This window comes from Anopheles stephensi, chromosome 3, assembly GCF_013141755.1.
Source record: "Anopheles stephensi strain Indian chromosome 3, UCI_ANSTEP_V1.0, whole genome shotgun sequence".
In the NCBI taxonomy this organism is placed as follows: Eukaryota; Metazoa; Arthropoda; class Insecta; order Diptera; family Culicidae; genus Anopheles; species Anopheles stephensi.
Window position 1 is genome coordinate 57,434,436 of NC_050203.1, and position 26,236 is coordinate 57,460,671.

Below are 26,236 nucleotides of genomic sequence, written 5' to 3' on the forward strand. Positions count from 1 at the left end.
TCCAGCGTTCCGCATTGGAGCAGCGAAGTTTTTTTTTCTTCCGATTGGCAAACAGACAGAGCCGACTGCAGCTCAGCGAAGGCAACAAAGTTAGCGGAAGAGCACATGAGAGAGCACGCGTACAGGAAGCGGGAAAGCAACGCTGTGCTAATAAAGTATCTCCTTACGTTTGATCATCCTCTTCTTTGCCGTTTGAGTAACGATCCTGCAGCGCAAAGCGTTCCATTCAAGCGCATAAAAAGGCACGCAGTTCCGTGCGATCCCCGCGGGATCGTGTTCCTTCCGACGTGTCGGTCGCCGTGTCCCCGGAAGATACATTTCAAGATTCAATTACTGTAAATTAGTATCCACAACTTTGTCTCGTCCCTGGCTTTGTTTCACCGAGCGTGGCATAAGGAGCAGGAAGATTTCGTGTCCACGAAAAGCAAACGTACAGGGACAAAAAAAACATTGAAACAGGAGCCATTTGTCTTCAACTTTTGCTTCGATGGTGCGCTTTGGATGATTGCTTTGCGGAGCTGTCGCGGATTTTGCGTGCAGTAAATCTTGCTGACCGGCAGTCAACTTTAAGAACAGCGTGCCTGGAGGATGAGACCGGCACACAAAAACCCCGAGCAGACAGTTTACAGCAAGCAACGAAAAACGCATTTCATTCTCGAAACGAGCGCTTGGCGGGGAGGAAAGAATCGAACTGGCTAAGCTCGGACACGGCAGTTAATCGTTCGAAGCGCCTGACGATGTCTGGACGATGGGGCTGGGTTTGATGGGAGTCCGTATCCATGTTCGGGGCAGTCAGTCGACAACAAAGCCATTCGTCACGGTTGAGATAGGAATACCAATGAGATGGACGAGGTGGTGCTGCCTGCTAAACCAAGTATCGCATTTGATTGCGGATAATGTTAAGTGATGATGGTAGTTCCAAGTTGTGCTGGAAGGTTTGGTTTTTTTTTGGCTTCGGCTGGTACTTTCTTGGTAGCGATAAGCTTTTGCTGGACGAGTGTGATAAGAGCGTCGGTTGCCATAGCGCTAGGGTTAACGTCTAGCTATTACAGCTGGCGCTTTACGAGAGCATCGGGGTGTTCGAGAGTGTTTTTTTACGGGCATCTAAAGTCCTCAAAGTTAAATCAGCCCTCCCGAACGGGAACCATTCAACTGTAGCCCATAGCAATGCCGGCGGTTACCGTTTCGGGAAGTTCAATCCGTTAACCCCATGCCTTTGTAAACTAGTGGCGACAAATGGCGTGCATGACTTCGGGATACCAAACTAGTGTCCCCGTACCGAGGGCTAGACTGTAACAGAGTTTCGGCTTGCGGTCAACCGACGTCGGTATTTCCGGTCATAAAATGGAATTACATCGATAATCTAATAGCCCCAAAGTCACATAAAAAGTTGTTTTATTGTTTTTTGTTTGTCTGAGTGTGTGTGTGGTCCTCCAATCGTAGCTGGTTCACACGATCGTCCAGGGCGTTTTGTGGTTGCTGCCACCGTTGATGGTAACAGCGGGTACGGATTCGTGCCACCCGGTCACGCCTTCCCTTGGAGAGAGACCATGAGTAGGTTCACTTTCCTCGAACCCGGAACCACCAGCCAGCATTACAGCGCGATTTCCTTCCCATTGCGGTGTTTGTAGTGAACGCAGTACTCCAGGGAACTGCACCATCCCAGGATGCTGTGAGTGAGTGATGGAGCACAATTTTTCCAATCGATTTCAGATCTGGTGGGATCGGATCGGATGGTTTTTTTTTTGGGGTGGGACTCGTTTTCTGCGGTTGTCACGCTTCAATAAGAACTCCCTAATGCAGTAGTGGCCGTTGCAGACCGCTTCCTTAAACGGGGAAATGCAATCGTGATACGAGTCGGTTGTTAAACCGGTAAACTCGTTAGTATAGACAAAAGAGCGTGCTACTGCGGGCGTTGGGCCAATGGAAGGTTCACCAAAGGGTCGAACTTTTCCTTCCCATCGAGGTCAATCCTTTGTTGAACTCGAAGGCTTTTGAAGAGTGGCGCCGGGCAAGGAGCGAACAAAAAACGACAACGCCACCAAACGCCCAAGCTCAAAAGGTACTTAATGCTGAGCACGACAAAAACAGTGACCGACACTCGTTCCAGTGAGAGAGAGAGAGTGAGAGAAATTAGCTAAATGAAAAAAGGAGACAATGAAATAAATGAATAAATCTCCAAAACAAAAAAGGCGCAAGCTTTAGCAAATTTATCACATTCTTTCCACGGACCAGGGATGGTGTGATGTATTTTGTTAGCTTAAGTTTTTGTTCGCTTGGGCTTAAGCACACTTTTTGTATGCAGCTGAAACCGAACAGGGTATGGCAACATTCGCAACCAGGCCTTGGTTCTTGCAGGAATTAATATTGGAGATGTTTGTGGAAATGAATTTTTATGCTAACAAGTATATGACAATTGATATAAAAACCTTTAAAGCTCATGATATTACGTGGATAATGAATTCTTGTCGAGTGACAGGACAACTTATTTTAAAAGCTCCTGGCTATCCCAAACTCTAGTCTTTACTGCTTAATTTCGATTCAACGATTCAACGATTTCGATTTCTTAATAATGATTCAACGAACTTTAATAATTAAATTCAAATTCGATTCTTATTGCACGATTACGATTAATCAGTCCACGAAAAAAAGGTGCTTGTTTATCCCTGCATCGCCGGGTATTAGCGAGGAATGTTTGTGTGGGATCGTACAAAGCTCAGGATCCGCAGCACTGTTTTTTTATTCGCCCTGCACGCATTGTTTATACAGCGGCGAGGATTATGTGTAATTATCGCATACAAAACGGACCAACACACGTGCTTCACGCGTTTTGCTGCCCGTTGACATGATTGTACATTAATTCTTTCGGACACTGCACACTCCGCCCAGTTCTCCGGCGCATACGCTCGCCTGCTGCTGTTGTGTAAAGGGATTTGGTTTTGTAGATGCTGGTGGTTAGTTATTAAACGATTATTGTTTGTTTTTAACCCACTTTAAGCTCGGCGCCGAGCTGTTCTGTTTGTTTCCATTGGTTTCATATACCTTGGCGTTTTCCCGCGAGAGGGCGAACGAGCGTGAGGTTTATTTCATTGTTCAATTTAAGGACAACGCAACACCTAGTGGCTTTGTAATCCTTTCTTCAACCCCAGTTTCGCTACCCCCGCCGGACGCCGCCTACCCACCAACCGTTCGGATCTTTTTCCTTTGATGTAGATGATTGTTTGCATAGGGTTTCGGGCAGTGTTTGGGAATTAATTGAGCTACTAGCTAAACAACATAATAACTCCCATTAAGCGTATGCTTCACCGGTGGGAATTGTAGCCAGTAGGAGTGTACATGTGTGTATGTGTGTGTGTGGGTTAAAAATTACAAACACAAATTTACCTACCCATAAAATGAACTGATTGCTCCCAAGCTCCCACAACCTCACTCGAGGGATCCTAACGGGAACCCATTTTTTACATGGCGAAAAGCACTCTCCGCCCGACACAAGCTCTCGCCACTCGCTCCCTCGGCCGACGGACGGTGTTCGAATTTGTTGGATTGTTTTTGGTATATTTATGGCTAGGTACGCTTACAAATGAAGCAATTAAGGCATTACCCCTGATCGAATAATTTATTTTCCCAACTAATCCCGATGCAATTTTCCACCGGAGCGCACATTCGATTGCAAATCGCTATTTTATTTGATGCTTGAAAACCCTCAATTACAGTATGATGTAAAAAGGCGGACAATTAGTCGTGGCATGGCAAGAACAGGGGGTGTTGAAAATTGGATTTTTTGTTCGGCTTGCTTGGGGTGTGTTCCGAGAAAAGGCACCAACACAGCACAAACTACATGAGAAATTTATCTGAGAAGCAACAACTCCTGCAACGGTTGTTTGGGGCGGCTAAACCATAAAATAATTAGTTCTCTACTGCAATTCAAAATTATGGCATAACAAGCCACATGAGCTGCTACTTCGGCGGCTGGTCCTGATGCGACTCTGCTGTGACTCTGCTGCTGTCTGAACGTCAAGCACCGACGTACGAGCCAGTACGAAACCAAACATCCTTAAATCGGATAGTGAAAGCTTCTGCCTTACACTCTCCGGCTACAGCAGAAGCATCGGAAGGTTTTCACCATCCTTCGTCGACGTTCTGCTGCTGCAACTTGTGGGGCCGGCTTGGCTTGAAGAGAGAGTGGGTGGGATTTAAATGGGTAAACTGGTAGAAATAATGTGCGCTTGGAATGTTAGGTTTCCCGGTAATAATTTCTCTCGAGTGCCGTTTTGGGGTTTTAGGAACGCTTACGCGCGCGTGTGTGTTGGTTTCGGTTGCTTCACGGTTAAACATAAGCAGATCTGAAAAAAAACAAACCAGACATGGTTAAATTTAAAAGATTGTGCATTTAGCATGCGGAACGATGCAGAATCGTGTAAGTTGATGCGGGAAATGTTCCCATTAGCATGTAACCGCCATTTTCTGCACCCGTGGTCCCGACAAGGAAGTGGAGCAGAATCTCGGACGAATGTTTGTTTGTAAAAAACGAAGGTTAAAGAATATGTTTTCATATTGCTGCAATCATTGCGGGGAGAAAGGTTAAAATAAGATCTTAATGTTTTTTTTACAATTTTTAATAAGAATAGAAAAAATCATTCGGAAAAAATGCAAAGCTCTTAATCTAAAGATTTCTTTTTCTTCCTTAGCACTACAACCTCGAAAGGTCTCCGCCTGTCATTTCTGGGTTTTATATTACCTAATAGTAAAGTAGACAGCTCTGCGTACGGGGAGGCGGTCTGGATGGGATTGAACCCCCGTCTTGCTGTTTGATGACCTATCGCGTCGGCCACCAGACCAGAGGGTACTTTATCCCGGATGAGCTTGGTTGTTTCGTTCGGTCGTGTACTGTCAACGCTTGGTTGCCAAGAGTTCCATAATCCACTATCGTGGTTCTATACATAGCGGAACATAGGGTCTGATTCATTCTCTTCTAGCTGACCTGTCCGTTACGAGGTTCAATCTTGCTATAGAAATCTAACATAGAAGATGATCTGTGTCATGGTAGTTGAGGTCGCAATCACATGCTCTGGAGTTGACCTGTCCTATACGATGGTTATGTGCGCTCTAAGCTAAATGGTTAGACCTATGCCTAGACATCATTCGAATGAACGCGTGATCTCCTGAGGAAGCCATAGAACAAATGTTTGAAGGCCACTTGGGGAGTGATCGAATATAGAAACTTCCTGAACTCATCTATGTTCCATATACTCTGTCACCGAGCGATGCAGAAAAACTGTGGGGCAAGCATTTGCTCGTGAGGTAGGAATAGCCTATCATAAACAGCCTTTCCAAAGCTCCTTTTTTGGCCAATTGGTCTGCCCTTTAATTGCCTTGAATACCGCAACGAGCGGGCTACCAAACAAGAAACAGTTGGAAAGATTTAAAAAAAGGAGCTTAAGACTTTAACCGGAGACCGGAGGCTGTGACCGTGATAGAACACGACTCGGGAGCATATTATTAGTTGACGGCGACGATCTTGAAGTAGTAGAGGAGTTTTGCTACCTTGGCACGATTGTAACTTCGGACAACAACGTAAGCAGTGAAATCCGAAGGCGTATTGTTCAGGGGAATCGTGCCTACTACGGGCTCCACAAACTCCTAAGATCCAGAATACTCCTACAACGCACGAAATGCGACATATATCGCACACAGATAAGGCCGGTAGCCCTTAGCGGGCACAAGTCCTGGACTATGCTGGCCGAGGACTCCAATGCAATCGCCATTTTTGAGCGGCGAGTGCTTCGGACTATCTTTGGCAGTGTGTGCGAGCAGAGCGTTCGGAGAAGGAGAATGAGCCATGAGCTAGCTCAGCTGTTTGGCGATGCAGACTTCCTGACGGTTGCCAAAGCCGGAAGAATACGCTGGTTAGGGAACGTGGCAGGACTCATGCCCTGCCAGGAAGGTGCTCGTCAGCGACCCGTTCGGCACGAGGCGTAGAGGAGCGCAGTGAGCTCGGTGGCTGGACCAAGTGGAGTCAGACCTGAGGGAGATCGGATGCAGCTGGGGGTAGAGGAGTGCTGCTACCGAGTGTCCTGGAAATGGATTGGACACCAGGACTTGTTTCTTAGACGTGCTTCATAGGAGCAGACCAAGAATGAAAGAAGAAGACCTTTACAATTTCTCGCACACAGGAGTTTGAGATCTTAGAAGCCTTCACAGACTTTAGTGGTTCGACAGCGCTTAAGCTGCCAGAGAGTATAAAATATTAATCAGGAGGGCAAGCCCTCATGATCAATAAGGCGTAGAAGATTGCGACAAGCTCCGTTTAATAGATTAAGCATGGTCGGCGTAGTTAGAAAAATGCTTCAAATTCTATGTTATACACGCCAAAACCGATGTCCTGCTCTAATTAGGATCCGCAGGTAAATAATTGACTTTGGAAAAAAATTATTTATCATTTAAAGAAAATTTCCTCAATGATACGAATATCTTAAATTTATGTTATTATTAGATAAAAATAAAAGAAGCATGAGCAGTAGAAAATGAGCCAACATACCAAAAAAAAAAACATTCTACAGTCGTTCCTGACTCGTTTGATGCGCGCTATGTTAAACTACAGCTTGTTTTCCATCATGAATGTCCGACAGCGTTCGTACAAGGACCGCTCCATGTCCTCAAATTTCTCCGTATCTCGTCGCACGAAAGAAGTAGCGATGGTAATAACAGTTCCATCGTGTACTTTTTCCCTCCAATACATTTCCCCCGAACAACATCATTGAACAGTTTTGTTCTCGTGTCTTTTACGGATTCAAACGAAAGCTTCAAATGGCGGTGGTAAGTTCAGTTGCTTTTATGTAGTGGTGTGTTCTTGTTTTTCTATTTGGTTTGTGCTAGCATGAGTGTCTTACTTGTACGACCTTGTACCCAGCACTCTCGATGAACCGAAATCGAATCAGATTGCAAGAGCATCATAAAGAAAGTACCCTGGGTACATGTGTACGCTAGACTGTGGAGACGATCGAGCAAGCACCACGAAGCGTACACAGGCACGCATATGTCTAGTGGTGGGAAAAAAGGGAAGAAAAAAACATCCCCTCCACCTCACCAGCAGCAGTCTGAATCATCAGCATCATCATCATCATCAGTAGCAGTTGATGTAATGTGAAGAGATAAATTAAGCGCAGAGGTAGAACGTTAGTAGGACCCACCGTCGCAGTAGCATTCGTTCGTTTGCTCGATCTTAATGGTACAAGACGTGGCAGCTGAAGATAGTGGTCTACACCGTCGTTTCAGTTGTTGAACTACGCTCCAATGTCTCTACTCGCTGTCTGGCTAGTAGAGAATGGGAAAGGTTTGGTGTGAACCTGAACCGGAGCGAGCATCGCGATTGATGGAAAGAACATTCATTCATTCCGCATGACCTTAGCTGGAAAACAAATGTTCTGTTGCACTATAAGGAGGAAACGAATGCTCGGAGCGAAATTGAAGAAGTCAGGGAAATAAGTAAATTAATCACTGTTTGGTTTGCTGATTTAAAGACTCCGAAGGTGGGAAGGTGTCTTTCAAACGTTCATTTGTCCGTTAAAGCCACTGTGCTTGAAATTTTGCTGAGATATCTGTTGGAAGTTTGTTGTACAACTATTTTTGAGGGTGAACTTTTTCCCTTGTTGCTTTGAAGAAATGCACAGTGACGCAGGAACCAATTCTAACATAATCTACATTGCAACTGGCAGTCACCAAAACAGTTGCAAAAGTTTTCGATGTGAAACATGATAGAGTACAACTCCTGGAAACATCATTACGAGCGGCTTCCTTCCTCTCTCGTGCCTCCATATACCACTTCCAGGTAGTTCAAATCTTCTTCTCCTCCTCAGTAATCCTGTAACTGCACTGAGCGTGGAAAATTGGCAAGCTTACACCGTGTTCGGGAAACCGTTTCCAGGTAGCGAATCCAGGTTGGCCTGTAGTAGTGTAATAAATGGTGTCTTTTTAAAGCTGCTGGAAGCCACAAATAACCGCTGTCAGTGGTGACGAAGAACCAGTGCGGATGGGATTAATGTTTCCGCGTAAACATCATCATTTCGGTGCTTAGTGCCGTTGAAACATTGTTTTAGTGTTGTAAATGAGTTGTGTGTTTCACAAGAGGTCTTTGGTAGATTTTCGGTAAGTGGTGAAAATTCTAGTGAAATAATTTTAATAACGGTCGAGAATCAGACACGATCAGGTGGAAAACTAGCTAATCTGCATGTTTGACGAATTTCCTATAAATTTTGAATCGGCAATCTGTTGTGATGTATTGTGCAAGGAACTATTTTGACATTAGAATTTGAAATATTGCGCAAGGCTTTAAGAAAAAAGGCTAATGATTTATTCATTCTCGTTATTGTTAGACAAATGATGGCTGTTAGCTTAATAGCGTCTAATCGGCTTAGACAACAATTAATCTACGAAACAGGTTGTGTTTGTTTCGCTTTTCATTTGTTGATTAATAAATTATTTCAGCATAATTAGTTATGAGTCATTTCAAAATGCTCACCGAAGGCTATTTACGCACCAAGCAGCAGAATAATGCTCCGAATGTAAAACAAATCCAATGCCCGTCATCCTCGTCAACGTTCGCCTGAAGACGCTTTCCATTAATCAAAACCAGCTAATAAACCCATCCCCAGGAATGTGGCCAATTGTTGTGCTGCCCACCCGAGAGGGGCTGGTCCGTTTCCGCTAAACCGTTGTTCCGGTGCCGGCAAGTGGGAGCAACAACTTGACCCACAACGTCAGACGCCCCAAAATCATGCTCCCCGGTTTCGGGGCTTTCACTTTTTGTTGGGCCTCCACCTTACGCTCGTGTGATGAGTGAATGGATCGGTTCCTCTTTCCAAAGCCACCGAAGCGTGAAGTAAACTAGGGACCTTTTTCCCTTTCGGTTTTCTATTGTTATTTTATTTCAAACGATTAGGACCGGGCACCCTTGTTCCGCGTTCCATAGCCTTGAGACCGGGGCAAATAGAGAAACGAGCCGGGGCTCGACTCTCTGCCTTCCTGGTTCGCTTCGAAAGGCCATCAAGTAGAATTGTATTTAAAAGTGAGTTTTCTTAGTAAACTTAGAGAAAAAGGAAAAATTGTTCAACTTTGTTGCTTCCGTGTGCGCGATGGAGTTGCTCATTGCTACATAAACATCAATACGCGTAGGTTCACCCGGTCGGTATCAAACGCTTTTGCTCCCTTGGAGATAACCCGTGCAGGGCAGAAAAAGGTAAAGAAAATTGGCAAAGGAAAAACAAAAACCCCAAACGGGTCACCAAATGGGAGACAATAATACTGAGCAAAGTTCAGCCCCGGTAAATAAAGACCGCCCGCAAAATGGACACCGGGCCGCACGGGAAACAAGGTAAATCCTTGTCGCTGGTTTTGTTCGGTTCACTCCTTAAATTGATTTTGTTTTTCCCGGACCCTCGGACTTCATTGAACTTTATTTTGATCACGTGTCCGGGGCAGGGGACCCGTCGCTAGGCAGCATTAAAAGTTCATTCATAGGTTTTGTTTCTGCTCGTGTGACGGTGCCATTAAAGTGATCGTCAAAGTCTACGGGAATGCCGGAACAGTCGTGGCTGGTCGGTGGTGCGTCGTACGGTGGTGTAGCAATAAAAATCAATAAACTTCAGTGAAAATTCGCCATTCAACGAGATAATGGTATGTGGGGCGGGAAATGTGAGTGTGTGTGTGAGGGTTAGAGAAAAGGAAGGGGATATAAGAAAGCTTGCTTGCTTTGAGCTTTTTTTGTTGAGGACGTTATACGCGAAGCGTGCAATCGTGCTTCTACATTCCTTTGGCGGATCGGAGCAGGGCAGTGAAGGGAACGAGGAGGGGAAAAAGAGTACAAAGAATCGTAATCGAATAAACCCGGACAATATTGGATCACTTCTTAGGGTAAGCAGGAGGCCCTTGCATACCCACGATTCGGTATGTGCTGCCGACAGACAATAACACGAACCAAACACAAGGACGACAACCGGGTGCAGAAGCAGAAGAAGAACCCGAACCGGGGACGACGTGCAGTACGAATGATGCGGTTTAGCTTTATCGTGCACCCCGTTTACCCCGCTGCACCTCCCTTCCCCTCTATCCTGCCCATTCACCAAGCATAATGCCGTGAGTCGTGAAATAATTTCATCTGTTGAAGCGATAAAATTATATGATAATGGCACGTTTAGCTTAAGGGAGAGGCCCAACCGGGTTATTCCTGCTGGCCCACCGGGTACCCCAGACCCTGGTGACTCCGTGTCGTTATGCACGTTCTGCCGGCCGTACCAGTCACGTAGTCCGAGGGAGCGCCAACAAAAAAGGGAACGTTCGGCATCGACGATGGTTTCAGTTCGACGCCTTGCGCTGAATGAATCCACATGCGGAAAATCTGTTTCCGCACAATTGAAGGTATTTTCCAGCGAGGATTCTTGGGTGTGTTTTTTTGTTGTTGTGTGTGTACGCCACTTTTCTTTGCTGTCGCTGCTGCCCATTTTGCGCTCGATGTTGATTGTACCAATCCCGATGGGATTGGGTGCAGACTCGTAGCATGAGAGCGTTGGAGGAAAGTGTTGAAGGGCGCCTCAAGAAAGAACCCAGTCTCACACAAACATACACACTAGTGTGAAAAAAAGACAGTCAACAAAAGAATTACGGACTCTTTTTAGCGTCTCCACCCATAAAGGCCTTTTGCCTTAAAGCAAGGTTCCCGGAGGGGTTCCTTTTTTCATAATTCTTCAGCCCGGCTTCAGATTCCAACCACATTTATTGCGCGAAACACCCAAGTATGTTTGCAACATAAATTCACTCCTTCCAAATGAAAGATTTCTGTTTGCGACAGAACTGCTGCGATCAAACGGGATCGGATTTTCGGAACAGAAAAACAGGACCGTTTGCCTTTTAAACCATTAGCGTAAGGCTGAATGCCATTTTAAATCACACTACGCCGCCTTACTGCGAACACGACCGGCCTCGCGATCCTGCAGAGTGTGAAGAGGTCAAGTGGTGCAAAAAAAAAAAGCCTTTCAATATAACATCACGCTGACATGGGGTTCGGTGGTGTTTGTGTGTATGTGGTTGAAAATTAATTTTTCTTTGCCCTTCGCTTTTCCGATTTCGCAACGCCACGGCTCCCAAAATGGGTCGATTTTAGCACCTGTGTGTGTTTGTATGTGTGTGTGTATGCGTCTGGTGGATAAATTAACACGCTTTACTTTCCCGTCCGTTCGTTACTGCAAAACAACCCCCGATTGGATTGCTTTATATCGACACGGTTCGGTGTTTAACCTGTTCAATGACTCTTTTTTTGCTGACTTGGTGCGTAAAACCCAGCAGCAGTTTTTTCCTCGTTTCGGTAAAGGTTACGAGATTTTTTTTGAGAGCTTGATGTTAGGCAGGAATTATCAAAGCCCTCAAAAATGGAGTGTGATACAAAATGATAATGCGGGCAGGGTGCAACAAAAAAAAGCACGACCTAACCGAAGTAAAGATGATGATTATGGTGATAGGATCGGGTGCTGGCTGAACCCCAAACGATGATTCCGATGCTGATGGGGATGATCCTTTTGTATTGATTTTTGCGTCATACATTTTTTGAGTCTGCAGTTGAGAGTCGCCCCGAAAAAACATCCGGCCCCGTAACCTAAGACAAGACTTGTTTATTTCCCAGCCAAGCAAAATCGGACGGCCTTATCACTGCTACCGGATCTCTTCACGGCCTGTCCCTTGATAGGCTTAGGGGAGCATAATAGAACGTACAGCTTACGGGAGAGGACAGCAGTAGCACACAAAAAAGGCGAAATAAAACACGTACAAACATTAAGGATCAAAAGGGATACAAACCAAACACAAACGGAACGACGGTGGGAGGTTTGTGGGCAAAAAACAACTTCTCCTGCCATTCACTTTGGAGACATTCGTCCTGCGTTTCGGTTCAGCGACGGTTTCGGAGTGAGTTGTGCAGCGTTTTCGGGGGTTGCATGGTAAAACTTTTGAAAATTTTACAAACCGATTTCCAACCCCCCCGCCAAACCGAAACTGACCGATCAATATTTGCTGTAATCCTTTTATTTAGCGAAGCAAATACACCGAACCGATTGGCTCAATGACGTTTACCTCTTCAGGGTTACACGATAATGGTGCAATCGTGCGAGCAAATCTGTTGATCATCTCATCGATTTTGTAGCTGTTCGTTCGAGTGGTTGTGGGCTCAGAGTTGAACCTAATACCTATTAGGCTTATTGATGATTGAATCGAGTCGGGATTTACAGTTCAATGCAAAAGTTTGCCAAAGGATTTTCAATTCTGCTACTCTCATTGCAAGCAGTGAAGATTTTCAGCGATTATGAGACCCCAGTGACGACAGGACCCCTGATTAGGCCTTCCCGAGGGCTACTGGTAGACGAAGTCTTTACGAGAGAGAGAGCTCTACGGATGACGCTGAGGTCTCTTGTTAGATGAGGTTTCGGACAACGAGAACGAAGATGTATTCCGACTATGACATCCTTTTCAAGAAATGACCTCTAATTAGGTGTTCTCGTAGGTTTCTGGTAGACGAAGTCTTTTCGCACAAAAGGCTCTACAGACGACGGTGAGGTCGCTTGGTAAACTAGGTCGTGTATAACGAGTACCAATATCTCGTGCGACTATGAATACCACTGCACAACGGAACTAATAAAGTCTTCTTGCAGGCTCCTGGTAGACCAAGTCTCTTCGAAGAAAAAGATGGTTCCTTGAGGTTCCTTGGTAGATGAGGTCTTGAACGGCGAGTCTTGCTGTAAGTAGTTGTGTCCGAAGAACGGTGTACAAAAAAGCATCGTTGACCATTCTTTAATAGATAAAGCTTGAACAAGAAAGCTCCTTCAACTAAGACAATGGCTAGGATTACAAGTTTCCTAGGACTAGGAGGACTTCAGGGAAATATGACATCACAGTACAAAACTTTTTGCTGATGGCGAGGATCATGGTAGCCGTCTTGACTTCTTCTTTTTTATACCAGATTCTAGAGAAGTCCTAACTACCCATTTCTTGTTTTCCGTGACTATATTTAACCCGTATCTGGATAATTAGTGTTGTCTTACAAGACTTGTTAAAATATTATCTACTGTTTGAGAATTTAATTTAAGTCGCCTTTTAAATATTTTTTTACCGAACTTAAAATGAACATTATCAATTTATTGCTTGAAAAACATCACACGATCGAAGCATGATCCATCCCTTGTTCTTATGTTACCATCCGAATCCTTGCGCCTTCGATTCACGGATCAGGGACGCGCCATCAGGGACTGTCTGCGAAACAATTCCCACTAAATGTCAAATGATCCCCGGCCGTTCAATTATGCATCAGTCATTACCATATTTTTACGTGCCGTTTGCGCATCAACAGGCTGACACAGTGGGAGCGGCCTATCAAGCGTTCGCGAAAAACATACCATCGGCAACATATTACACGCTAATCTTATTCAATTCAAAATCCAGCCGGGCTCGATCCGGGCAACGAGCAAGAATTGCCGGCTGCCGTGTTGGTGGCCAATAAATAATTCACTCCTTAATTAACGCTGTCACATGGGATTGAAATACGGCGAAGTTTCACTGAGCGTAAGCTCCAGCAGGCCATGCGTTGTTGACCTTTGTGGAGTTTCTGTTTTTTTTTTAGGCAAAAGATGCTGGATGAGAATTTTGCGTTGGTGCTGCTTAGAGCGTTCTGACATACAACCAACGGGAAAAAGTGGTGAAATTGTGCCCAAAGAGAAAGTTTCCTCTTTGGAGACAACAAACAAATCGCAGAGGAATCACACTAACCTCACCGCCGGCTTCATTCTCACCGCTGATGGTGGAGCGCGCGCGCGTGATGGCACTTGGTGTTTCGTGCTCGAGTGATAAATATTTGATTGTTATTATTTATTGCTGCGGTAGTAATCTGGTTTCACTGATTCTTAACGCGCGCGCCCAGGATGAGGCTTTGGCGCTGGAGTTAAAGGTAAGGAGTTAGCATCGTGTTTGCACTGCGAGACAAGCCTGAACGGACGGCTATACGCGTCACCGTGGTGGGTTGGATCTCGAATCCCGGGCCCCCGGTGGAAAGTGGCAGAATCTGCCGCTGTTTATTCTGATGAATCGCGCAGCAACCATGTGCTCGCGTCCTTCTTGTGCGGTATCAGTTAATCACGCGACAAGACGCGACTCCATTTTCCGACCCATAAATTATTTATTGCTCACTTCACACAGGATGGGTGGTTGGTGCGGCCAGCAGCTCTAACGACCGGATGAGATAAGAGGGAATGCGCAAATGAACCCATGAAGGGCTTTCGACGCCGGCTCCTGACACCAACATACTCGGATATGCAAATTGATATTCTCTGTTTGCTCATTACTAAAAACGATGACTAGCGTGAACATGTTTTGGATGATGGGCATCGCTTAACGGACAGCTCATCCCCCGGACCCGGTGCAATGATTGCTGGTAATGGGTCGTAAAGTTTAAGGCTTTGCGTTTTGCTTGTTTTTTTTTTTTTTGCGTCAGTTTCAATTAAGTTGAGGTCAAGCGGAGCATCATATCACATCTGAAGGACACTCAATTACGGCACGCATGATTTTAAATGCTGCGTGAAAGGTGAACAAACCCCACTCGGTGTTGTTGGTTGTTCAAATCGTTTAATGTGAGATCACTCTCAGCCACAGTCAGTGTCTAATTGCAAATAAACGGCTCAAATGGCTCAAGTGAAATTCATCAACTTACAAATTAATTTCTACCGATGGGGGGGAACTGAGCGCAACTTATGCCATGCCGCCAGCCCGTAATCGACTTGATCGCCCAGTGTTCCGCTCTCTAATCAGCGTTAAACAATGCACCCACCGCCGTCAAGTCAATCGCCAAAGATTTGCATTATGCTGCAGCTGCACCGATTTTGCGCTGATTAATTACCTCGTTAGCATAATCGGTGCTTGCGAAACGAACTGACGAAGTAAATCAATGGTCACAAATCAGTCGAGCTAATCATATTAACGATCTGCTGGAATAGCTGCTTTGCGCCGCCAGCAGTGGGATCGGCAAGTTCGGGTAGAATTTTCTCTGGTCTGGTTTCTACCGTCAGTTGTCAACACCCTCAGCCTTGTTGTCGGCGAGATTGAATTTTTAGATACCCGGTGACGGTTGGTACCATTAGCGTCAATCAGCGGCGTACTGCTGATGGGAGGTGAGAAAATTGGTGCAAAGCTTTCGCGCTGACGTGCAAACACCGATCTCGTCGCTATGAGTAAGCGATTATTTATTTAACTCGTGCACTTTGACGTGGAATGAAATTAATTAATGTGTTCGGTTTAGGTGGGCAGACGTGCGGCTCAGTGTGTGATAAGAAACGAGAGAAAAAATTCAATTACATGACAACTTGTCAAACGGATGGGAGAAACTGTTTATTTGATCCCTTAAAAGAACTCTTGTAGAATCATCAAAACAATTCCCAGCTTGGTTCATAATATCCTAAAAAGGAAACTAAACTCCCTTTCTTAAAGTTCTAACTGAAGTTCCTGGCGGCGATTCGGACAAGGATAACTGTGCATGGTCGAATAAATCACACCATTCAAAGCACCTGTAGTCGTACAACACCAATCCAGCAAGATTGTTTGCACATAGTTCCGTTCTGGCTTGTGCGTGCAGTCCATGGTTACAATTAGATAAGTCATTTACCGAGCCGGAATTCATGCTTCACCCGCCCCAGGTTCTCCCACCCACCCCCACAGGCTAGGATGAGTCGAAGATCACATTTGCAGATATTTGCACTGGTGGCCATGTAAATTTTACGCTTGTCCTGTTCCCGGTCCGGTTTGGTGAGAACCCCTAATGCGACGTCCGTACGCGAGGTTTTGCTCATGTTCGCTGTACGCCGCTGCCCGAATCCCGGTTCTCACCTTATCACACAACCATTAATGTTTGTTGACGGTGTCGCACGGGCCGGAGGAAGCTACGGCGGCTGTTTGTGTGGTTTTGGCGCATTTGGGAAGCCCGTGGTAGGTTGACATCGCTGACAACAGCGAGAGCGCAACACCGCCAGCAAACAAACAGCGCCGGATGCGCGATGGAGTGTGTACTTCGGCACCAACGCAACACACACCCGCACACGCACACCCGTTCCGGACGTTCCGGACCAAAGATGGAAGAGATAGGGTGTGCTGAAACGCTTCCAAGCTCCGGAATACGGGGACGGCAGCGATAGCGACTAAATTGTGTCTCATTGCGGGCAATCAGCAAACGGAAACGGATACAACGGCAAGCATAAATTCCCGCCACGCTCGCAATCATAATTCGATCCAAGGCTTGACGTGCGTCTTCCCCGCGCGCCCAATTCCTCCATCTCCTCTAATGGTGCCTTTGGCACTGTTTGTTCGCCGTTTGACACCACCACTGGTGGAACCGCCGTTTCCCACCGGCAGCGCTCGAAAGGACACGAACGCACGCGTAACGCACGCACGGCGTAATCAATCTGATAATTTATAAATTTGTTTGCCCGGCACACCATTAACGAACGGTTCATAATTTATGCGCGTTGGGTCGTCCCGCCGGCGGGAAGATGTATGTCGATCTCGGTGGTATACCGGCAAAAGTAGGTTTCGCTAGTAGTTGCCCGCCGACACGATAAGCGCCGGGAGTTACTGACGCGGGCTTTAAAGTTAATGCGGGCAACGATCCTCCGTGATTGTTCCGGTTGTGAAAGTTGCCTTTTTGAAATAGACACACACACAAACGCGAAAGGTTGAAGAGATTTCCAGTCAGGCCGGATAATGATCCAGTCGAGCCAGACTGTACAGGTTGGGCGATTGAATCGGTGAAACGGGGTTTGCCCACGCAAAACAAAAACCCGGAAACAGAATTTCTATACTTTCCAATTAAGCGTCATCTAGTAAGTACTTGAGCCGGGTTGCAAGTGCTTGAGCGATGCAAACGATAGCTTCTCCATACCAGCGCCAGCGTGCAGCACGATCAAAGCGTCGTCGAGTGGAGCACGGACGAGAATGACGCCTTTGATGACTGGCGCACCACTCCAAAACCTGCCCATAATGATCCGGTATCGGTGTCGATGGGTGTCTGTAGGAAGCGTTCGATATTGCATTTCCCACCTGAAGTGTGTTAGTGAATTCCGGTACGTGCCACGCACCGTTTCCAATCGGATCGGATCGGGGCCAACTAATGCTACCCATCTTTGGAATGTAAGGACCTACACACCTAGCGAGGTCCGCAAGTGGCGCCCGGTCTACAATTATCCACCAAACCCGTCAATCGAACGCTGAAATTGTACTCCATTGCGTGCAGGAATCACTTGTGGTAGGTTTCATTTTGCGAGCAGGCGAGGAAAAGCTCTCAAAGTTTGATCCAAGCACGTTTTAGAGCCACGAAAGGTTTTGGGCCCGTGGTCCGGACAGGGTTCCCAAGCAGGTTCTACCCGGTTACAACCAGGGGGGCCGAAAAATTGGTTTCAGCACTTGAAATGTATTCGTTCGGTTAGTGTGGTAGGAATGAGAGTACTTTTGAAGCTCTGTAACCCTTGTACGGTGGAAGGAAGCTTTCTGGCAAATTAAGTACACTCTTGTCCGGTGTGTGGCGTGGTACAAAGGACGCACGAGAAGAATGGATCGTTTTTGTGGCTTAAAGGATCAGTTGCAATATTTAGCCGTTAGGCTGAAGAGGCTCACGCTCGCAGCAGAACAGCTTTTAATGAAGATTTATTAATGAATCGGTAAGGATTAACGCGAAAGAGGTTTGTTTGGCGAGTAGACCTGTACGGTTGTTTGTAGAATACAAATTATCCTTCCTTCTGAACGTGAAATATTAGTTAAACGATTTTCAATGCAATAACTGCGATACATGATAAGAACTGTACAATACAATCGAATAGTTTTCGATGTAGGGACCTGAAATAATTAATTGAAAGAGTCTTGTAAATATCATCGATGGATACAAATAGTTTTGGCTTCGTTCTGAGACAAAGGGCAAACGCCACCGAGCTACATTTTGCATCTCTCGAATAATTAGATTGTTTGAGTTTAATTGTCTCTTAAACATGGTGTACATAGTTAAATTTGACAGTCACCTAATGTTTTCATTGGGGAGGATATGAGCAAATAAATCATTCCGGACGATTTTTTATCGAAAGATTTGCTTTCCTTACTATTTATGGAAATCATTCAAATACCGCCTTCGGCATCGATAACGGCCTCGATCCGGCTCCGTAGCCTACCGAGCGTCCTTCTTTCTCAAAATTTTCTCCAAGCTACCGTTGGAGTTATCCATCTAATTTTGATTTTTTTTTTCAGTTTTCCAGTTCAGCTTTCCGACGTGGATCGTCTTGATGCACGTGATTGGTTTAGACAATTCAGGTAGGTAAAAAAATACTGCAGCACTTGAAAAATTTTCACCTGCTAGTGTACAACGTCAGCTTTTGATTGACGTATCGCTTGTTTGATATGAAAGACAATCATAAATTATAAAAAATGCTAAAATTGTGAAATTTACCTTAAACACCCTGTATGTCTAATAAATGGCTCAAGCGAATATAAACCTAGAATTTCAAACATAAAAAATCAACTGGTTTTCTATTATACTAATCAATGCTTCCGGTTACAAAGCTTTTATTAAAAAATCCTTAGCTTACATATGTTTACGATGTCATATGATGTATAAGATACAAATGATATGTTACATATGTCTACGTCAAGAGCTCTATTTTGGATAAATTGTTTTTTTTTTTGTTTTTAGTTGAGGCTTATCAAAAATAATTTCACAACAAAGTTATCTGAGTAGGATAAGCCCATCAATCTTTAATAAATGCTAACCTTATCAAACACAAAGTGTTCATATTCACAAGCATAGTAGAAAAGACGTCCGATGTTGTTTCAATGTCAGATTGTTTTGCTTAGCCCTCAAATCAATGATAAATCACAAACAAAAATCGCGCTACAAAATCGCTACAATGTATAAATCACATCTTCTCAACAAAATCATCAAATTTGATTAAAAGTAAGCCACACGTAAATACGGCAACGCTAGTAAATCTTCCCGCTCAGCTGCAGCTGGAATTCAACTTCCTTTGCCATTTGGCGGAAATTCAATTCCTTGCAATATTGTTTATTAGATTCAATTCGATGGGAAATCACCAATCAGCAAAAACCTCCCTCCCTGTGGCTCTTGACATCCCCAGAACCTGCACCGAATCACAACCACTGTGTGTATGGATATTCGTGTGTGCGTGTGTGTGTGAGCCCGCCACCATCGACAACGACTCAGTGTTAAATAAAGTGGAATTTCCAATTACAGCTAAAAGCGCTGTCTCTGTGTGTGTGTGAGTGTGTAGGTGTGTTTGTGTGCCTCAACCAATCAATTTTACAGAAAAAACCCACAGCTAAATGATGCTTAAATCGTAGTTCAATTTCGATGCACTTGTGCTGCCTGTAGTTGGTTTCCGGTTTCCCAACAACGCTATCGGCAATGTCGGCCACGAACGCCTAGAACGGGCCAAGGGAAACCGTAAAACCTGGTAAAACCTCCGGACAATGGTGAAGAAGATTCGTGGAAAAAGAAATAAACCTCCGACACTTTGGTTCGGCATGACTTGAACAGCGATCGCAGCCGTCGGAGAAGTCCCCCAAACACCAAACATCCCGGGGGCAACTTTCGAGGATTTGGGTTGTGATCGATAGGGGTGGCGGACCAGGCACCGCTAGAGCGAACTGGCCGATTCGGGGGGCGAAATTGAAACCGCGAGCGCGGAAGCTAGGAAATGTAATTTTCTCACCGCCAAGAATAGTGCCAATAAAAAAGTTGCAGCTCGTAAATGGCGGCCCGGGGTTAGTTTGTAGCTTGTCGGTTGTCAGTGACTTTGGGCCACTTTGGTGTCCTCTTGGTGGAGGGGTTGCATTTTTTGTTGTTGCTTTTGTTAGTTACTTTACACGAGTCGGAAAGAAAATGGAGAAGCACACAATCTGTGTAATCCGTAGTCTTGCTTAACAATCCCGTTCCGTCGGCAGGTTCCGGCCGGTCGGCGAATAGGTGGCAAGAAATACTGAGCAACCCAATACATCCGTTACCTGAGCCGGATGTTTTTCGGTTGCATCCTCTTGCCAGCGAGCCGAGAATGGGACGAAAGAAAGCGCACGAATAGCAAACAGAACAACGGCGGCGCTCTATGAACCTTTTTCCAAGCAGTACGGCCGATTGGCGTTGATGTTTTGCCGGGACGAGAGGCCGAAGAGTCGGAAAAATGCCTTTCAAATGTGTAACGACAGGTTGAATGGAGTGAAACCAGCAGCTTGTCTATGGAACGGCTCTAGCTACCGTCGCCGGTGGGAAAATTGTGCAATGAAAGCGACCTAAACCGGAAGACAGACAACGACGACCATGTTGGGGGACGATGTTGCCTTCCGTCCGTTGCCCCATTCGCGATGTTGCTTCGTCCGTCGATCACTTCTTGGAACATTTCCGGCCGACCGTGGGAAAGTATCGCGCGAAACACGGAATAACACGTTCTAGCTTTCAGCTGATGATGGTGGCGGCATTGGTTTGTTGGTCGGTTGTGGAAAACAGTCGCTGTCTCCGAACCGGTCCTCCCGGTCCCACCACTCCACTCCGGAATGTTTCTCAACTCGGGTAACAGATTCGAGCGCCGAAAGGTGCAAAGTAAAATTGAATTTACTAAATTGACCTGAATAACTGTATTTTGCAGTGTTTTCCTTTCCTTTGGCAGCGCTCCTACTCAAAACCGCTCGTGCTGTACCGGTTTTGCTCTTTTTTTTTGGGTTACGCGCGCCTGGAAAACGCTTACAGTAGAGATGGTGCGCTCAATCATGTTTTTCAACTGCACAAACATCGCTTACCTTCCAAAAAGTGCACAAGGAAAGGGTATTTCACAGCGTGCAAAAAGTGAAAAGACACAGGCACCCATACACGAGGGAAGCCTTTCTTAAGATTCTCGCTTACGACGAGCAGTTGTACTTCGTTAGTGATTGCTTTCATATCTTCGTTCGCGCGGGTACTAATGCACGGTGCGGCTGGCTGCCCTGCAGGGGAAACCGTGATAGTGCATCGCTTCGGCTGATTTGAAGGAAATTTCATTAGACACCACCGAGCGTGGAATCAATTAGTGTCGAGGGAAAGATGAATTGCGTCACCGATTGGCACGGACAGGATGTTTGTTTGCTTGGCGTATAGTGTGCTCATGTTCAGTGTCAACCGAACGGCTGTGGGAAGCGGAAGAAATCCCGGAGACAATCATGCTTAATTAAGGCGCAGTAAAGGAGAACACTCTTTCCTTTTGAAAGAAACTTCTCCACTAAAAATAGTTATCATGATGGATGTAAGACTGAATATAAAACTTATAGAAATGAAGCATTTTATTACCAGTATGTTTTAAAGGACAATGGAGAGCGTGGTCTTACCATTTCAAAACAAATTAGTATGCAATTTAGGCACTGAATAACTCAGTCTGAGAATAGCACCGAACAACTCAGCCCGAAAAGGCTTTTGCGACCGTCCACAAGAATATAAAAAATATGGCAAGTGATTTGGCCTTACTTAAAAGTCCAACTCAGGTGATTTGGCGTGAAAATATGGCGTTGTTGCGTCCTTCATGGTGTAGGATGTTTTGTTGGCTAATCGAAGCCTCAAACAAACGACTAATAGACCAAGACTTGACAAAAAAATTGAAAACAAAATTTCAACGCCTGTAAACCGCCGGGTCGTGAACAGATAATTTGTTCCACTAAGAATAATTTCACTCTCTAGTTTGAAGGCCAAAACGTTCTTGTGTGAATAGATATGTTAACTTTCCGTAAGGTTTCCAAAGCATTCAAGATGAAAATCAACAGTTGTTTCGAAGCTCAGTCTACACCTAGATTGTTTTTCTGTATCTTTACTCTGGTGGGGGTTTACTTGAAAACTTCTTTTACTTATTTGAGACTGTAACATCGAGAGGTCTTGGCTTGCCATTACTAGCTTTCTGTGAAAATGGTCACGGACCCGCCTACGGGAAGGTAGTCTGGATGAGATTTGATTTCCGGTCATGTCGTGCGAAGAACGGTGCCACTATTGCCTCTGCTACAGAATCACACCGGAGAAAGACTATGTGAAACAAATTTATTCTTCTTCTTCTTCTTCTGTGGCACTACAACCTCGAGAGGTCTCGGCCTGCCATTTCTGGCTTTCTGTGACTTAATTTTACCCGTAGAAAAGTAGTCAGCCTTTCGTACGGGGAGGCGGTCTGGATGGGATTTGAACCCCGGCCCTGCCGTGTGAAGACCGGCGCCGCTGTCGCCTCGGCCACCGGACCGCCCCTGAAATTTATTCAGGTATCTTTATTATCTTCTGACTAACTGTGTTTTGTGAATATCGCATATTTGAAAGCGTAAATAGTTTGGTCCTCTTCAACAACAGCGTTTTATTTTAAGTTGTTGCTGTGTTAATTTATGACCATACGTTTAATAATTTTTCATGCTGTATATTTTTGAAAGACTTGAACTGCATGAGTTAAACCATGTTCAATTTTGTTGATGCGAAAATCTAGACAAGATATGAAATTAATATTGTAGACTGTCAATAACGCAAACTAATAATTCGTAAATGCTTTTAAACTGAAATGTATAGAAATATCTTCACCTATACTGGTATGATAACAATAGACTGTTAAATGCCAAATTCAACACTTACACCAATATTCAAACAACCAACTTAATTAAGAAAGAAGAAATTTTAATCAATATAAATGCCTGTAAAATAATTTTTTTTCACCTACTATCCAACCTTTTTTCCCCCCCTTTTTTAAATTCAAAATCCTTTAAAATAAAGTTATACATGTAAAACTGTCAGTAAAAATGTAGTCATAAAGCTTAGCTTGTTCAATTTTCGAACAAAACGATAAGCATCTGTTAAAAACGAAACAAAAGCATCGACCACGATCGGTATGCTTATCACTTCTGTTGCGTTTTCTGCGTACCAATTCCCAAAGCGATATCAATGCTTCACTCAGCAATCAGCATCCATTCATCAAGGAATCCGATGCCGATGAATTCGATTTATAAATCAGTTTTTTTCTGCCGGTCAATAAATCAAACCTTCCCGCCAGCCATCACTCACCGGCACAGAAAGCGGGGGACGGTGGGCGAGTAGCCACCGGGTAACACGTGTTACACATCGCGTCAACGCCGTGTGCGCAAAACAATGGCAACACTCCACCAAACCACCGGCCCAGTGTGGACGGAAACAAATAAAACCATTACGGTCCTCCCCCAAAAACTGAAGGTGACAAATTTCTCGAAACACCTACCACCCAATGGGAGGGAACGTGAGGGTGGTAGCGGCCGGAGGAGTGTTAGAGAGCGATGATGCCCTTGGATCGTATTTTGATGCCCATTCCGAGCATTTGCTGCCACGGATCTGTGACTGCGTAACCCAGCTTCTGGATGGAGCAGTTTTTTTCCCAGGACCAGATGCAGTCAGCATTAGCACACGCACAGACACACACATACACACGCATATGGTCGGATGGTTGAGCGAATGTGTGGGATTGATGGAAATCGTTCAATATTCTCGTCGATCAATTGTCCGGAACTCCTCACCTCGGGGGAGGGTATCTGGCACCTTGACTTGACTGTATCCCGATGTCCTCCGCCTTATGGTGCGAAGTCCCTGCTGTCTTGCTGCAGGAAGCACTATTCATACCTTCAAATCTTCGAGAGCGTATCAAAAAGCAAAACAATCAATCAGTTACCAATAAATGGCATCTTGCACCGGAGACCATTGTGCCGCAAAAGGACGAGGTAAAACTGATGCTGATTAATGACAGCCGGTATGAATGGTTGAATGGGAAAAAGGCGCCACCAGCTCAGGTTTGGCTTCTGCTGCTTCAGCTGACTGTGTTATTTTGTCGCAACAAAAAATACTCAGCCACTTAGCCACATACACCTACCAAAGAAATGTAAGTAAATTCTTGAACAATGAGTCGAAGGCTTTCATGGGAATGGGGAGCCGACTGAACAGGAGCTCGGTAAGCCTGAGCCTCTTGCTGTGCGGATGAGAAGTCGTTGAGCTTACGAGGTTCGATTTTGTCTGCACAAACGGGCGGCGCATTTGCTGGTAGTGTCCTAACAGGTTGAGCTTTGTCTGCCCGGGGGCAGAATGGCTGCAAGTGAAGTTCCGCTGTTTTTCTCCCCCCCCCCTCCCATCCAAATTTCCCACCCGGAAAATGGTCCCCTATGCCCTTCGTCTCGAACCGGGCAGAAGTCATTCGATTGTCTGTAGCCCGACTCCCGGATGAATGTTCTGTGGAAACAGGTGGAGTGATAGATCACTTCCGGCTCATTCAGTATGCTTCCTGCGAGACTCTTTCATCCGAACCGTAATGCCACCCTTCGGGGTACTGCTGGCTTCCCGGCTGCGAAGGAAAAACACTGAAGTGGCGGGTGAACCGATTCCAACAATGCGCATCCACGCAGTGTTCGCGGAAAAAGCAGCATGCATCTTCTTGTTGTTTTTTTTTTTGCTCACGAGTGTGCTGCAAAAGGCATCCGAGGCCAGGGCCTTTTGCCGGTGGCTGCTAGAGTGCCGCTGAAGAATTGCCTCGTGGAACATGGGTACGAAGATGAATTATTTCCCTGCGCCGGCTCGGTGTATTCATTTGTGAAATGGCTTCACCCGGAGGATCATTTTTTATCGCACCGATGCCATGGCCATGTTTTCCACGTTCCCCAGCACCATTGGATGCTGTCTCTCTCTCTCTCGCCCATCATACTGGTCCCGTTGGCTTTCCCTGCGCCCGCTAGCACTGGAGTTTTCTGGAACGAGTTTTCATCTCCATTATCAGTTTATTAGCTGCGCTAATGTCAATGACTTCGCTTCACTTCGTTGCGTTATTTACCGGGTTTGGCTTAAAGTGTGATAGAAAGGGAAAAAACAGGCACCTCACTTACCCCAAAGACAGACAAAAAACGGGAATCCCTGGTACTGACGGGTGAATCCTGCTGTGCTGGCGTGAAATGGCACCGTAGCCTCGACGGGAGTGTGAAAACATTAAAATAAAAAGAGAATTCCACCGAGTGGCGACATAATGCCTCACATTTGTCACCGGGGCACGTGATATAATTAATGAAGAATTTAGGCTCTCCCTCCCTTCGGCCAGCAGTTTCTCAGTCCGCGTTACGCTATCGGTGGGCCAGAGGAAGAGTCCTGGATAGATGTTTAACAATTGGCAACACTAACAGGCGAACTCACACCAATTCCTATCTTTTCCCTTTTGCGGTTGTCATAATTGGGAAAGCCGGGAGGAACAAAGCGAAAGCTTTAACACTCCGCATGGGACCGTTGGCCACGTGACAGTGGATCAGGTGGTTCGCACCCGTGCACCTACTTCGTGCTACTTCGACTCATCATTGATTTATTATGAGCGAGCGATACGAGCATCCACGCCACGAAGGTGTGACTGTATGTGCATTTTGCTAAAGAATGAGCTGTTATCTCACATTACGGTGAAATTCAATTTCAACTTCGTTCCCCCGGGCATCATATTTCATCGGTCGCAGCAGCTGTCATTCGCCTGCTTTTTATTATCATCGCGTTTTTACGCTTTTTTTGAGGTGCCCCAAGGTTTGTCTCACTTTAACCGTTCCGGCGAATCGTTCCGAGCAGGCTTTTGGTCAGTAGCTGTGAAATGGTGCGGGCTGGTCGTCGTGAAAGTGCAATATAAGTATAGTCACTTCTAGCGAATTTTATTGCGTGCCGTGCTAATCACCTTGTGGAGTGGTAGCGTTAAGTTGCAATGAACTCAACCGGTGGTAAGTGGATTATGATGAATCTCATTAAATAGTACTTAGAATGTGGTGGAAGGTGTTGATTTACAAAACCATTTTGTAGAACATTATGCAGATTCTTCCAAGCATGGTGAAGGGAAAAGTTCTTAAGAGAGCATGGAGGCCATGGCCAGGTAGGGTAATTCAAGGGATAAAAATATGAATTAAAAATATTTCCTGCAAACTTATTCTGTTAATATTTTGAAAACTTACTTGAATTTTTTACAAGAGCTCAATAGTTGCTCAACATCAGCAGAATACACTTAAATGCCCAATAAGGTAATGGAAAATTCGAGGAACTTTCAGTTTCAAATAAATTTTAGTTTAAATTTTGTTTCATCTATGGAGAACGGAGTTTGTACTTACCACTAAAAACAATTCCATTTCCCTGATAAGTTAACTTGTAGCG

General features: G+C 45.3%; 1 protein-coding gene across 2 annotated transcripts in view; it reads left to right on the top strand.

Moving 5' to 3' along the window:
• The window catches only part of LOC118508954 (neural-cadherin-like), a 293,319-nt gene that overhangs the window by 67,828 nt on the left and 199,255 nt on the right, over nt 1-26,236 (top strand). For both annotated transcript variants that reach the window (XM_036048870.1, XM_036048871.1), the window contains exon 3: nt 18,310-18,372. The gene's annotated coding sequence lies outside the window, so the exon portion shown is untranslated. The remainder of the gene's footprint in view (nt 1-18,309; nt 18,373-26,236) is intronic.